This window comes from Netta rufina (genome assembly GCF_964035555.1).
Source record: "Netta rufina genome assembly, chromosome: 6".
In the NCBI taxonomy this organism is placed as follows: Eukaryota; Metazoa; Chordata; class Aves; order Anseriformes; family Anatidae; genus Netta; species Netta rufina.
In genome coordinates this window covers 409,538-425,002 of record NC_140129.1, presented here as the reverse complement: position 1 = coordinate 425,002, position 15,465 = coordinate 409,538, and positions in this window count along the sequence as shown.

The following is a 15,465-nucleotide window of genomic DNA, read 5'->3' as shown; positions in this document are numbered from 1 at the left end:
GCCGCTAGTCGGACTAATATCAATTGTTCAATTACAAGATGTCTGATTTCCCACATAAGTAGTATCCGTATTTATACAATGCTGTTTTCCTATACCCTTAGGCGGGTTACACCTTTGTACACATACATAATAGGATTCTAACGGCACGAAGCTACTCACTTCTAGTTCCAAAACTGCTTAATATTTTCGACCCCAAGATGTGTTTTCCCACAAATTAGTCCAAGATAAGTTTGCAGGCAAGGGAATCCCAATTAACGATACACCCTTATTCCCATGCTGTGGCAGATGGGTGCATACCCAACAGTTCGTCTTATTAGTTACTTGAGAAATTGTTTGTATTAAGGTCAGGTGTAAGTTCTCATCCCAAGTTGCCCACCCCAAATCCGAGAACCGCACCCCTGCAATCATTAGGATCTGGAAAACCGTAATTTTGTTGGTCCAATTGGAGTGGTGGTCCATATCCTCGCCGGGGCCTTCTTCACCCTTGAATTGTGGATCCAAGCTGCTTGCTTCTTAATCTTAATGGCGGTGTGTGTTGTCAATAATACTTGGTATGGTCCCATCCACTTTCCTTCCATTTTTCCTGTAGGGGTTGTCCTGAAAAAGTCTTTATATATATATAATCCCCGAGCTTAAAGGGGTGGATTGGTTGATCCAACCCTCTAGCCCTGGTCCCTAAAACAAATTTATGTACTTTATTTAATTGTTTCTGAAGTTCAGTTATATAAGCATATAAATATTCTGATCCTAACTGCGTTAGGTCCTCTCCACTCAATAGAAATTGCTATGGCCTTCCATATAAGATTTTGAAGGGACTCAAATTTCCTTTTATTCTAGGTTTAACTCTAATTCCAAGTAATGCTAAAGGGAGGGATTGAGGCCATGACAAATTAGCTTCTTATCCAATTTTAGCTATTTATTGTTTAATTAAATGGTTCATTTTTTCTACCTGTCCACTTGCCTGTGGTCTATAAGGAGTATGCAGTTGCCAATCTATCTTTAGAATCTTACTTATCTGTTCTACCACTCGTGCACAAAAATGTGAAACTCTATCAGAAGACATTGCTACTAGAATCCCAAAGCATGGTATTATTTCATTTAACAAGATTTGAACTACTTCTCTTGCTTTGTTTGTTTGACAGGGAAAGGCTTCAGGCCTTCCTGAAAACGTGTCAGTCAGAACCAGTAAATAATGATACCCCCCTTTTCTAGGGAGTTCTGAAAAATCAATTTGCCACTGTTGCCCCGAATAATTTCCTTTACCGATTATTCCAAATTTTATTCTATTCTTGGTATTGGGGTTATTGTGTAAGCAAATGCTACATTGTTGAGTTACTTGTTTTATCATATCGTCCCACTAATGTCTGACTCAGGCTCTTATGCAGTGTGCCAGCTCCCCAGTGCGTTTTATTGTGTTCTGTAAGAACTATGGGCCATGTCAAACTAGAGGGTATTACTATGTGATTATCTTTTAAATATACTCATCCATCTGGTTTCATTTTACCTTTCAAATCTTCAATTAATTTTAAGTCTTCTTTTGTATAATTTGGATATAGTTTGGATTTTACCGTCTGGTAGCAAAGACAATGCCTTCACCTCAGTTATTTCAGCTGCCTGCTTAGCCTCTGCCAATCGATTTTCCAATTTCAAAATCGGTGTTCCCCTTTTGGTGTCCCTGACAATGCACGATAGCTACCTTTTCTGGTTGTTTTACAGCCTCTAACAATTTTAAAATTTCTTCAGCATACTTTGTGTTTTCACTGAGCGGTCAGCAATCCATGTTCTTTCCAAATTGCTCCATGAGCATGTACCACGCCGAATGTATTTCACAGAATTTCTAGGTTGGAAGAGACCTCAAGGTCATCGAGTCCAACCTCCAACCTAACGCTAACAGCCCTCCACTAAACCATATCCCTAAGCTCTACATCTAAACGTCTTTTGAAGACTTCCAGGGACGGTGACTCCACCACTTCCCTGGGCAGCCTGTTCCAATGTCTAACAACCCTTTCAGTGAAGAAGTTCTTCCTAACATCTAACCTAAAACTCCCCTGGCTCAACTTAAGCCCATTCCCCCTCGTCCTGTCACCAGGCACGTGGGAGAACAGGCCAACCCCCACCTCGCTACAGCAATATATTATTGTTATATAAGTATTGTATATAAGTATAAGTATTGTATATAAGTATTGTATATAAGTATATTTTATATATGTATATTGTATATGTATATTTTTTATATGTATATTGTATATAAGTATTGTATATAAGTATATTTAGAATCTGTCCAAATATTTACCCTTTTTCCCGCTGCCAGTTCCAATGCTCTCGTGAGAGCAACTATCTCCGCCTTTTGAGCTGATGTTCCAGGGGGTAAAGGCTTAGACTCGATTACCTGCTGAGTAGTTGTTATAGCATATCCAGCTTTACGTTGTCTTTGCGTAACAAAACTGCTCCCATCCGTGAACCAAGTTTCTTCCGCATCTTCCATGGGCTCCTCCTTAAGGTCTGGTCGGCTGGAATACACAGTCTCTATAGTTTCTAAACAATCGTGAATCACAGGTTGTGCCGGAGCATCACTAAGAAAAGAGGCTAGATTCACAATATTAATGATCACAATTTCCACGTCGTCCTGTTCTACCAATATTGCTTGATATTTCAAAATCACCAATTCTTGTTTAAGTTGTTTAAAGACTTTTTGTGCTTCTCCAGTCCAGACTAACTTTGACTGGTTAATCTTTATCAATTCACATAGAGGCTTTACCAATAGTCCATCATTATAAATCCAAAGGCGACACCAACCTGTCATTCCTAAAAAGGTTTGTAGCTCCTTTACCATTTGAGGTTCTGGAGTCCGGCAAATGACTTCCTTATGTTCAGTTCCTAGTTCTCGTTGTCCTTCCGAAATGTCAAATCCCAGATAGGTCACACTTTGTTGAGCCAGCTGGACTTTCTGTCAAGAGACTTGAGATCCATTTAAACCCAGAAAATTAAGACGACTTATAGTGCATTGAATACAACTCCCTTTAGTCTCGGTAGCTATTAAGAGATCATCTACATATTGTAACAAAGCACCTTCAGTGTCCGGAGGTATCCATGTTTCGAGTTCCCTTGCTAATTGGTTTCCAAAAATAGTGGGGCTATTCTTGAATCCTTGAGGTAGTCATGTCCACGTAAGCTGCGTCTTTCTGCCTGAATCGGGATTTTCCCATTCAAAGGCGAATAGGTTTTGGCTTTCTGTGGCTAAGCCTAGGCAGAAGAAGGCATCTTTTAAATCCAGTACGGTAAACCAGACTTGACTATTCTTTAATTTAGTCAGCAAAGTATAAGGGTTTGCCACTACTGGATGTATATCCTCAGTGATTTTATTTATGGCCCTCAAATCCTGAACTAGCCTATAGCTTTTTCATCTGCCTTTTTAATTGGCAATATGGGTGCATTGTATTCTGATTCGCATTCAATCAATAATCCATACTGTAAAAATTTATCAATCATCTCTTTAATTCCTTTCCTATCTTCTATCCTCAAAGGATATTACTTAACCTTAACGGGTTTCTCTCCTGGCTTTAATTTAATAATTATTAAGGTCACATTTTTAGCTCTTCCAGGGACTTCGCTAGCCCAAACTCCTGGACATACTTGATCTGTGATCTCTAAAGGTATTTCACTTTTAGGGTCAGTTTGTATTAGTGCCAAGCTTAACACATTTATTAGTTGTTCTTCTCCTCTTCTTAATTCCATTTTCCCTTTTTCAAAGACAATTTCTGCTCCTACTTGCTCTAATAAATCTCTACCTAAGAGTGCCCATGAGGAGCTAGGCATAGGTAAAAATCTGTGTATGCCCCATTGTTTCCCTAACTTGTACTTCAAAGGTTCACAAAAATAAGCCTTTTCGGTTACACCTTGTCCTGGTTTCAGTTAGAACAGAGTTAATTTTCTTCCTAGTAGCTGGTAGAATGCTATGTTTTGGCTTAGGATGAGAAGAGTGCTGATAACACCCCGATGTTTCAACTGTTGCAGAGCAATGCTTATACCAGGCCAAGGACATCTCAGCTTCTTGCTCTGTCCTGCCAACAGGCAGGCTGGGGGTGCAGTAAGAGCTGGGAGGGGACAGACCCAGGACAGATGACCCAAACTAGCCAAAGGGGTATTCCATAGCATCTGACGTCAGGCTAAACAATACATAGGGGTGGCTAGCCAGGGGGAGGGGGCCGGACTGCTCGGGCTTAGGCTGGGCATCGGTCAGCGGGTGGTGAGCAATTGCATTGTGCATCACTTGTTTGTACACATTATTAGTAATGGTACTATTATCATCATTGTATCATTATTATTATTATTATTATTATTATTATTATTATTATTATTATTATTATTATTTTGTCTTATTAAACTGTCTTTATCTCAACTCACGGGCTTCACTTTCCATTTCTCTCCCCCGTCCCAGAGAGGGAGGGGGAGGGGGAGCGAACAGCTGCGTGGTGTTGAGCTGCCGGCCGGGTTAAACCACGACACACCTTTTACCCTAACATAATAATTCTGTGAAGGCATTAATGCTTGATTTAGAACTGAATACGTTGCCCCATAGCAATAAGAAATTTCACTTCCATTCCTCCCCTAGCTTCATTATAACCAGTGGAGGATCCGCTAGGGTAGATTCCCCAGGTCCCCGTTATTCCTGTTGAAATCAGGGGTTGATTACCCTAGGAAAAGGCTAGTCAATTTGTCCTCCAAAGCCAGGTCCAAACCGTTTTGTTTTATTTATTTATTTATTGATTTATTTATTTTCATTACATTTTGGAGTTGGTCCAAACATTCCATAGGGGTTTCTTTTAGACCTTGTTGGAAGTATATTCTCAATTCCCAATTCATCCAGGTTTTAGTATTTACTTAACCGTTCATAATTTTCAGGATGATTCGGGTCTTAGTGGGGGTCGGTCAGGGGAATGCAATTGTCCACAGTTCCCTGAACGGTCCCATCAGCAATCTGAGCTCGCACATGAACTCAGGTTGTTTTAAGAGTTGACCTCTTTTCTGTTTCTGTGACAACTCCCTCGGACCGATCATGGTCCCTTTGCCCTAAAGGGCTAACACCCATGATTTTAAGATCTCTGCCTCGGGCAGAGGCAGAACTATTAACATTCCTACATCCTCTTTCCCTGCTCATTCAACTTCAAACACCTTTAACACTTTCAACAACCCTTTTAACACTTCCTTTATCTTTCTCCAGCCTGTACTTCTCTAATGCCAACATCAAAGGTTCAGTCAGGGGCCAACTTAATTCCGTACCTTTTCCCACCAAGATGCTGAAACATCAGTATACAACATTTCATCCTGTTCTGCTTCTCAAAAAACAACATTAACTGTAGCAAAATATTAGAGTTTAAAGTTCCATTTAGGGGCCACTTTTCTCCACATTCCAGCTTATAAAGCGGCCACCACTGATTACGATATTTTATCAATGTTTTCCTGTTCACACTTCCACCGGCAGATCCTCCAATATCCTTCCAGTGACTTCAAACACATCCTAACACACTTTTCTTTACAATTTCACTGCTTGTTTGCCCCCCCAGTTTCCAGTTTACACTTTCAGAATACACATGTTACTTACAAAAGCGTATCACAAAACGTATCACTCACAAAAATACGGGCACGCAATATCTTTCAGTAGCGATGCCACAAAACTACTATTACCAGCAATATTGCCAAAATCACAGTAACAATAGTCAGAGTCAAATTCCACATGTGATAAGTCAGAAAACCAAACTGTGTAACACCGTAACCATATCTTTCTTAGAACAATGCCACGAACCTACTATTACCACCAGGAAAATAGCCAAAATCGCAGTAACAATAACCAGAGTTAAATACCATACTCCATGAGTCAGAAAACCGAAATAGACAACACAATTCCAGATGGACCTTAAAGCGAGCTCCTTCCTTAAGGTCCCCAAACATGTACTTATGGTGCTAACCACAAAGTATATACCAAACACTGCCTCGCAGAAGATCACCTTCTGACTTACAGACAGTTCCAGATGACCGGTCTACCAGAAAACCAAACCAGAAGAAAGAATATACTCACTTACAATGATGGGGTCCTTGTCTGCCTCCGCAGTGATCCGGTGAGTCGAGGAGTCCCTCCGGGAAATCCCGGGGGTACCCTAGGGAGTCCTGTTCCCAGCAGGTCCTGCAGTCCGGCAGAGAGGTTGTCCCACCTGGGTCGCCAAATTGATTCAAAGATCGAAGCTGAAATTCCTTTAAGTGGTATATTCTTTATTGCAGCACTGGATACACGGGGGATCTCTCCACCTATCATGCATACCCAAAGCAGAAAGCAGTCTTGAATTTATACAATCAATCTATCAATATTCTACAAGCACCTATACATATGCATTACCTATCCCCGCCTTCCCTCGCTTCTCATGCTAATTAGCCTTTTGGCACCTTGCGCCTGCGCAGAGCCTTCCAAGAATTGTGGGCAGGGGTCTTTGGGACGTGGGCAGGGGTCTTTGGGAGGAAGACCCCGAGTCTTCCTCACAGTGTACTTTTCACCTTTGGTCAGGAATCTGCTGAATTGGCATGTTTCTTAATTGCAAGAGCTGGTTGTTGCTAATTCTCCCGTTTGTTGTATCTTTATAATGAATTCCAATGTCCAGTTTCGAGATTTATAGTCCTTACATTCGTTTCTCTGTCCGCCTGCCGCTTCCTTATCATGAGTTCCAGTGTCTTGTTTCGAGATATACAGTCCTTGTCTGGGGATTGTCCTTGCCTCCCCAATACCTCCTTAATCAATCCCCCCTTTTCTTTTCCCATGCAAATTCTTTTGCATCAGATACTTTCATTATTTACAGTAACACAACAAAGCAGGCATCTAAACAACATGCACACAAATATTCCTAACACTACTAATACGATTAGAGCAATGAATACTTGTTTCAACCATTGGAAATTGGGCAACCAGGAGGTTAACTTATTCCATAGTTCACTAAAACTCCAGGAAAGATCATCTTTACTGATCTCATGTAGGATCCTTGTCTGCTTCCAGATTTCTTCCAGGTCGGTAGAGATCCTTCCACTCTGATCTACATACATACAACAACTTGTGTTTATTACTGTACAGACTCCCCCTTGAGTGGCCAGTAACAAGTCTAGGGCCATCCGATTTTGTAATACTACCTGTGATAAACTAGATATCTCTTCTTGTTCAGCCTTTATAGCATCCAGAATTTTGTTTTCTAACTTCTCTATAATTGCAGAAATATTAACTATTGCCTTTTCCAATTCACTCACTCCTAACCATGGGATAAACCATCGCACAAAACTATGAAAAGGGGTGTGTCTCTCTACCAATGGATTGTTAATTTTTCATCTGATTCTCCGGATATGATTTCTCAAGTAACCTCGAGGCACTACATCATGTACTGTCATATTGGGGACTACCGCTCCAAGAGTGCAAGTTCCCTTCCAATTCTCAGGCAAGACCTTAAGGGCTGTATCATTGCATAGCCAATACCACCCTTTTCCTTCTGGAACCGTCCAGCTGGTTGAATTTGCCCAGCCGCTAGTCGTACTAATATCAATTGTTCAATTACAAGATGTCTGATTTCCCACATAAGTAGTATCCGTATTTATACAATGCTGTTTTCCTATACCCTTTGGCGGGTTACACCTTTGTACACATACATAATAGGATTCTAACGGCACGAAGCTACTCACTTCTAGTTCCAAAACTGCTTAATATTTTCGACCCCGAGATGTGTTTTCCCACAAATTAGTCCAAGACAAGTTTGCAGGCAAGGGAATCCCAATTAACGATACACACTTATTCCCATGCTGTGGCAGATGGGTGCATACCCAACAGTTCGTCTTATTAGTTACTTGAGAAATTGTTTGTATTAAGGTCAGGTGTAAGTTCTCATCCCAAGTTGCCCACCCCAAATCCGAGAACCGCACCCCTGCAATCATTAGGATCTGGAAAACCGTAATTTTGTTGGTCCAATTGGAGTGGTGGTCCATATCCTCGCCGGGGCCTTCTTCACCCTTGAATTGTGGATCCAAGCTGCTTGCTTCTTAATCTTAATGGCGGTGTGTGTTGTCAGTAATACTTGGTATGGTCCCATCCACTTTCCTTCCATTTTTCCTGTAGGGGTTGTCCTGAAAAAGTCTTTATATATATATAATCCCCGAGCTTAAAGGGGTGGATTGGTTGATCCAACCCTCTAGCCCTGGTCCCTAAAACAAATGTATGTACTTTATTTAATTGTTTCTGAAGTTCAGTTATATAAGCATATAAATATTCTGATCCTAACTGCGTTAGGTCCTCTCCACTCAATAGAAATTGCTATGGCCTTCCATATAAGATTTTGAAGGGACTCAAATTTCCTTTTATTCTAGGTTTAACTCTAATTCCAAGTAATGCTAAAGGGAGGGATTGAGGCCATGACAAATTAGCTTCTTATCCAATTTTAGCTATTTATTGTTTAATTAAATGGTTCATTTTTTCTACCTGTCCACTTGCCTGTGGTCTATAAGGAGTATGCAGTTGCCAATCTAGCTTTAGAATCTTACTTATCTGTTCTACCACTCGTGCACAAAAATGTGAAACTCTATCAGAAGACATTGCTACTAGAATCCCAAAGCATGGTATTATTTCATTTAACAAGACTTGAACCACTTCTCTTGCTTTGTTTGTTTGACAGGGAAAGGCTTCAGGCCTTCCTGAAAACGTGTCAGTCAGAACCAGTAAATAATGATACCCCCCTTTTCTAGGGAGTTCTGAAAAATCAATTTGCCACTGTTGCCCCGAATAATTTCCTTTACCGATTATTCCAAATTTTATTCTATTCTTGGTATTGGGGTTATTGTGTAAGCAAATGCTACATTGTTGAGTTACTTGTTTTATCATATCGTCCCACTAATGTCTGACTCAGGCTCTTATGCAGTGTGCCAGCTCCCCAGTGCGTTTTATTGTGTTCTGTAAGAACTATGGGCCATGTCAAACTAGAGGGTATTACTGTGTGATTATCTTTTAAATATACTCATCCATCTGGTTTCATTTTACCTTTCAAATCTTCAATTAATTTTAAGTCTTCTTTTGTATAATTTGGATATAGTTTGGATTTTACCGTCTGGTATCAAAGACAATGCCTTCACCTCAGTTATTTCAGCTGCCTGCTTAGCCTCTGCCAATCGATTTTCCAGTTTCAAAATCGGTGTTCCCCTTTTGGTGTCCCTGACAATGCACGATAGCTACCTTTTCTGGTTGTTTTACAGCCTCTAACAATTTTAAAATTTCTTCAGCATACTTTGTGTTTTCACTGAGCGGTCAGCAATCCATGGTCTTTCCAAATTGCTCCATGAGCATGTACCACGCCGAATGTATATTTAGAATCTGTCCAAATATTTACCCTTTTTCCCGCTGCCAGTTCCAATGCTCTCGTGAGAGCAACTATCTCCGCCTTTTGAGCTGATGTTCCAGGGGGTAAAGGCTTAGACTCGATTACCTGCTGAGTAGTTGTTATAGCATATCCAGCTTTACGTTGTCTTTGCGTAACAAAACTGCTCCCATCCGTGAACCAAGTTTCTTCCGCATCTTCCATGGGCTCCTCCTTAAGGTCTGGTCGGCTGGAATACACAGTCTCTATAGTTTCTAAACAATCGTGAATCACAGGTTGTGCCGGAGCATCACTAAGAAAAGAGGCTAGATTCACAATATTAATGATCACAATTTCCACGTCGTCCTGTTCTACCAATATTGCTTGATATTTCAAAATCATCAATTCTTGTTTAAGTTGTTTAAAGACTTTTTGTGCTTCTCCAGTCCAGACTAACTTTGACTGGTGAATCTTTATCAATTCACATAGAGGCTTTACCAATAGTCCATCATTATAAATCCAAAGGCGACACCAACCTGTCATTCCTAAAAAGGTTTGTAGCTCCTTTACCATTTGAGGTTCTGGAGTCCGGCAAATGACTTCCTTATGTTCAGTTCCTAGTTCTCGTTGTCCTTCCGAAATGTCAAATCCCAGATAGGTCACACTTTGTTGAGCCAGCTGGACTTTCTGTCAAGAGACTTGAGATCCATTTAAACCCAGAAAATTAAGACGACTTATAGTGCATTGAATACAACCCCCTTTAGTCTCGGTAGCTATTAAGAGATCATCTACATATTGTAACAAAGCACCTTCAGTGTCCGGAGGTATCCATGTTTCGAGTTCCCTTGCTAATTGGTTTCCAAAAATAGTGGGGCTATTCTTGAATCCTTGAGGTAGTCATGTCCACGTAAGCTGCGTCTTTCTGCCTGAATCGGGATTTTCCCATTCAAAGGCGAATAGGTTTTGGCTTTCTGTGGCTAAGCCTAGGCAGAAGAAGGCATCTTTTAAATCCAGTACGGTAAACCAGACTTGACTATTCTTTAATTTAGTCAGCAAAGTATAAGGGTTTGCCACTACTGGATGTATATCCTCAGTGATTTTATTTATGGCCCTCAAATTCTGAACTAGCCTATAGCTTTTTCATCTGCCTTTTTAATTGGCAATATGGGTGCATTGTATTCTGATTCGCATTCAATCAATAATCCATACTGTAAAAATTTATCAATCATCTCTTTAATTCCTTTCCTATCTTCTATCCTCAAAGGATATTACTTAACCTTAACGGGTTTCTCTCCTGGCTTTAATTTAATAATTATTAAGGTCACATTTTTAGCTCTTCCAGGGACTTCGCTAGCCCAAACTCCTGGACATACTTGATCTGTGATCTCTAAAGGTATTTCACTTTTAGGGTCAGTTTGTATTAGTGCCAAGCTTAACACATTTATTAGTTGTTCTTCTCCTCTTCTTAATTCCATTTTCCCTTTTTCAAAGACAATTTCTGCTCCTACTTGCTCTAATAAATCTCTACCTAAGAGTGCCCATGAGGAGCTAGGCATAGGTAAAAATCTGTGTATGCCCCATTGTTTCCCTAACTTGTACTTCAAAGGTTCACAAAAATAAGCCTTTTCGGTTACACCTTGTCCTGGTTTCAGTTAGAACAGAGTTAATTTTCTTCCTAGTAGCTGGTAGAATGCTATGTTTTGGCTTAGGATGAGAAGAGTGCTGATAACACCCCGATGTTTCAACTGTTGCAGAGCAATGCTTATACCAGGCCAAGGACATCTCAGCTTCTTGCTCTGTCCTGCCAACAGGCAGGCTGGGGGTGCAGTAAGAGCTGGGAGGGGACAGACCCAGGACAGGTGACCCAAACTAGCCAAAGGGGTATTCCATAGCATCTGACGTCAGGCTAAACAATACATAGGGGTGGCTAGCCAGGGGGAGGGGGCCGGACTGCTCGGGCTTAGGCTGGGCATCGGTCAGCGGGTGGTGAGCAATTGCATTGTGCATCACTTGTTTGTACACATTATTAGTAGTGGTACTATTATCATCATTGTATTATTATTATTATTATTATTATTATTATTATTATTATTATTATTATTTTTTTTACATTTTATTTTTTAATTATTTTGTCTTATTAAACTGTCTTTATCTCAACTCACAGGCTTCACTTTCCATTTCTCTCCCCCGTCCCAGAGAGGGAGGGGGAGGGGGAGCGAACAGCTGCGTGGTGTTTAGCTGCCGGCCGGGTTAAACCACGACACACCTTTTACGCTAACATAATAATTCTGTGAAGGCATTAATGCTTGATTTAGAACTGAATACGTTGCCCCATAGCAATAAGAAATTTCACTTCCATTCCTCCCCTAGCTTCATTATAACCAGTGGAGGATCCGCTAGGGTAGATTCCCCAGGTCCCCGTTATTCCTGTTGAAATCAGGGGTTGATTACCCTAGGAAAAGGCTAGTCAATTTGTCCTCCAAAGCCAGGTCCAAACCGTTTTGTTTTATTTATTTATTTATTGATTTATTTATTTTCATTACATTTCGGAGTTGGTCCAAACATTCCATAGGGGTTTCTTTTAGACCTTGTTGGAAGCATATTCTCAATTCCCAATTCATCCAGGTTTTAGTATTTACTTAACCGTTCATAATTTTCAGGATGATTCGGGTCTTAGTGGGGGTCGGTCAGGGGAATGCAATTGTCCACAGTTCCCTGAACGGTCCCATCAGCAATCTGAGCTCGCACATGAACTCAGGTTGTTTTAGAGTTGACTGCTTTTCTGTTTCTGTGACAACTCTCTCGGACCGATCATGGTCCCTTTGCCCTAAAGGGCTAACACCCATGATTTTAAGATCTCTGCCTCGGGCAGAGGCAGAACTATTAACATTCCTACATCCTCTTTCCCTGCTCATTCAACTTCAAACACCTTTAACACTTTCAACAACCCTTTTAACACTTCCTTTATCTTTCTCCAGCCTGTACTTCTCTAATGCCAACATCAAAGGTTCAGTCAGGGGCCAACTTAATTCCGTACCTTTTCCCACCAAGATGCTGAAACATCAGTATACAACATTTCATCCTGTTCTGCTTCTCAAAAAACAACATTAACTGTAGCAAAATATTAGAGTTTAAAGTTCCATTTAGGGGCCACTTTTCTCCACATTCCAGCTTATAAAGCGGCCACCACTGATTACGATATTTTATCAATGTTTTCCTGTTCACACTTCCACCGGCAGATCCTCCAATATCCTTCCAGTGACTTAAAACACAGCCTAACACACTTTTCTTTACAATTTCACTGCTCGTTTGCCCCCCCAGTTTCCAGTTTACACTTTCAGAATACACATGTTACTTACAAAAGCGTATCACAAAACGTATCACTCACAAAAATACGGGCACGCAATATCTTTCAGTAGCGATGCCACAAAACTACTATTACCAGCAATATTGCCAAAATCACAGTAACAATAGTCAGAGTCAAATTCCACATGCGATAAGTCAGAAAACCAAACTGTGTAACACCGTAACGATATCTTTCTTAGAACAATGCCACGAACCTACTATTACCACCAGGAAAATAGCCAAAATCGCAGTAACAATAACCAGAGTTAAAAACCATACTCCATGAGTCAGAAAACCGAAATAGACAACACAATTCCAGATGGACCTTAAAGCGAGCTCCTTCCTTAAGGTCCCCAAACATGTACTTATGGTGCTAACCACAAAGTATATACCAAACACTGCCTCGCAGAAGATCACCTTCTGACTTACAGACAGTTCCAGATGACCGGTCTACCAGAAAACCAAACCAGAAGAAAGAATATACTCACTTACAATGATGGGGTCCTTGTCTGCCTCCGCAGTGATCCGGTGAGTCGAGGAGTCCCTCCGGGAAATCCCGGGGGTACCCTAGGGAGTCCTGTTCCCAGCAGGTCCTGCAGTCCGGCAGAGAGGTTGTCCCACCTGGGTCGCCAAATTGATTCAAAGATCGAAGCCGAAATTCCTTTAAGTGGTATATTCTTTATTGCAGCGCTGGATGCACGGGGGATCTCTCCACCTATCGTGCATACCCAAAGCAGAAAGCAGTCTTGAATTTATACAATCAATCTATCAATATTCTACAAGCACCTATACATATGCATTACCTATCCCCGCCTTCCCTCGCTTCTCATGCTAATTAGCCTTTTGGCACCTTGCGCCTGCGCAGAGCCTTCCAAGAATTGTGGGCAGGGGTCTTTGGGACGTGGGCAGGGGTCTTTGGGAGGAAGACCCCGAGTCTTCCTCACAGTGTACTTTTCACCTTTGGTCAGGAATCTGCTGAATTGGCATGTTTCTTAATTGCAAGAGCTGGTTGTTGCTAATTCTCCCATTTGTTGTAGCTTTATAATGAATTCCAATGTCCAGTTTCGAGAGTTATAGTCCTTACATTCGTTTCTCTGTCCGCCTGCCGCTTCCTTATCATGAGTTCCAGTGTCTTGTTTCGAGATAGACAGTCCTTGTCTGGGGATTGTCCTTGCCTCCCCAATACCTCCTTAATCAATCCCCCCTTTTCTTTTCCCATGCAAATTCTTTTGCATCAGATACTTTCATTATTTACAGTAACACAACAAAGCAGGCATCTAAACAACATGCACACAAATATTCCTAACACTACTAATACGATTAGAGCAATGAATACTTGTTTCAACCATTGGAAATTGGGCAACCAGGAGGTTCACTTATTCCATAGTTCACTAAAACTCCAGGAAAGATCATCTTTACTGATCTCATGTAGGATCCTTGTCTGCTTCCATATTTCTTCCAGGTCGGTAGAGATCCTTCCACTCTGATCTACATACATACAACAACTTGTGTTTATTACTGTACAGACTCCCCCTTGAGTGGCCAGTAACAAGTCTAGGGCCATCCGATTTTGTAATACTACCTGTGATAAACTAGATATCTCTTCTTGTTGAGCCTTTATAGCATCCAGAATTTTGTTTTCTAACTTCTCTATAATTGCAGAAATATTAACTATTGCCTTTTCCAATTCACTCACTCCTAACCATGGGATAAACCATCGCACAAAACTATGAAAAGGGGTGTGTCTCTCTACCAATGGATTGTTAATTTTTCATCTGATTCTCCGGATATGATTTCTCAAGTAACCTCGAGGCACTACATCATGTACTGTCATATTGGGGACTACCGCTCCAAGAGTGCAAGTTCCCTTCCAATTCTCAGGCAAGACCTTACGGGCTGTATCATTGCATAGCCAATACCACCCTTTTCCTTCTGGAACCGTCCAGCTGGTTGAATTTGCCCAGCCGCTAGTCGTACTAATATCAATTGTTCAATTACAAGATGTCTGATTTCCCACATAAGTAGTATCCGTATTTATACAATGCTGTTTTCCTATACCCTTCGGCGGGTTACACCTTTGTACACATACATAATAGGATTCTAACGGCATGAAGCTACTCACTTCTAGTTCCAAAACTGCTTAATATTTTTGACCCCAAGATGTGTTTTCCCACAAATTAGTCCAAGACAAGTTTGCAGGCAAGGGAATCCCAATTAACGATACACCCTTATTCCCATGCTGTGGCAGATGGGTGCATACCCAACAGTTCGTCTTATTAGTTACTTGAGAAATTGTTTGTATTAAGGTCAGGTGTAAGTTCTCATCCCAAGTTGCCCACCCCAAATCCGAGAACCGCACCCCTGCAATCATTAGGATCTGGAAAACCGTAATTTTGTTGGTCCAATTGGAGTGGTGGTCCATATCCTCGCCGGGGCCTTCTTCACCCTTGAATTGTGGATCCAAGCTGCTTGCTTCTTAATCTTAATGGCGGTGTGTGTTGTCAATAATACTTGGTATGGTCCCATCCACTTTCCTTCCATTTTTCCTGTAGGGGTTGTCCTGAAAAAGTCTTTGTATATATATAATCCCCGAGCTTCAAGGGGTGGATTGGTTGATCCAACCCTCTAGCCCTGGTCCCTAAAACAAATTTATGTACTTTATTTAATTGTTTCTGAAGTTCAGTTATATAAGCATATAAATATTCTGATCCTAACTGCGTTAGGTCCTCTCCACTCAATAGAAATTGCTATG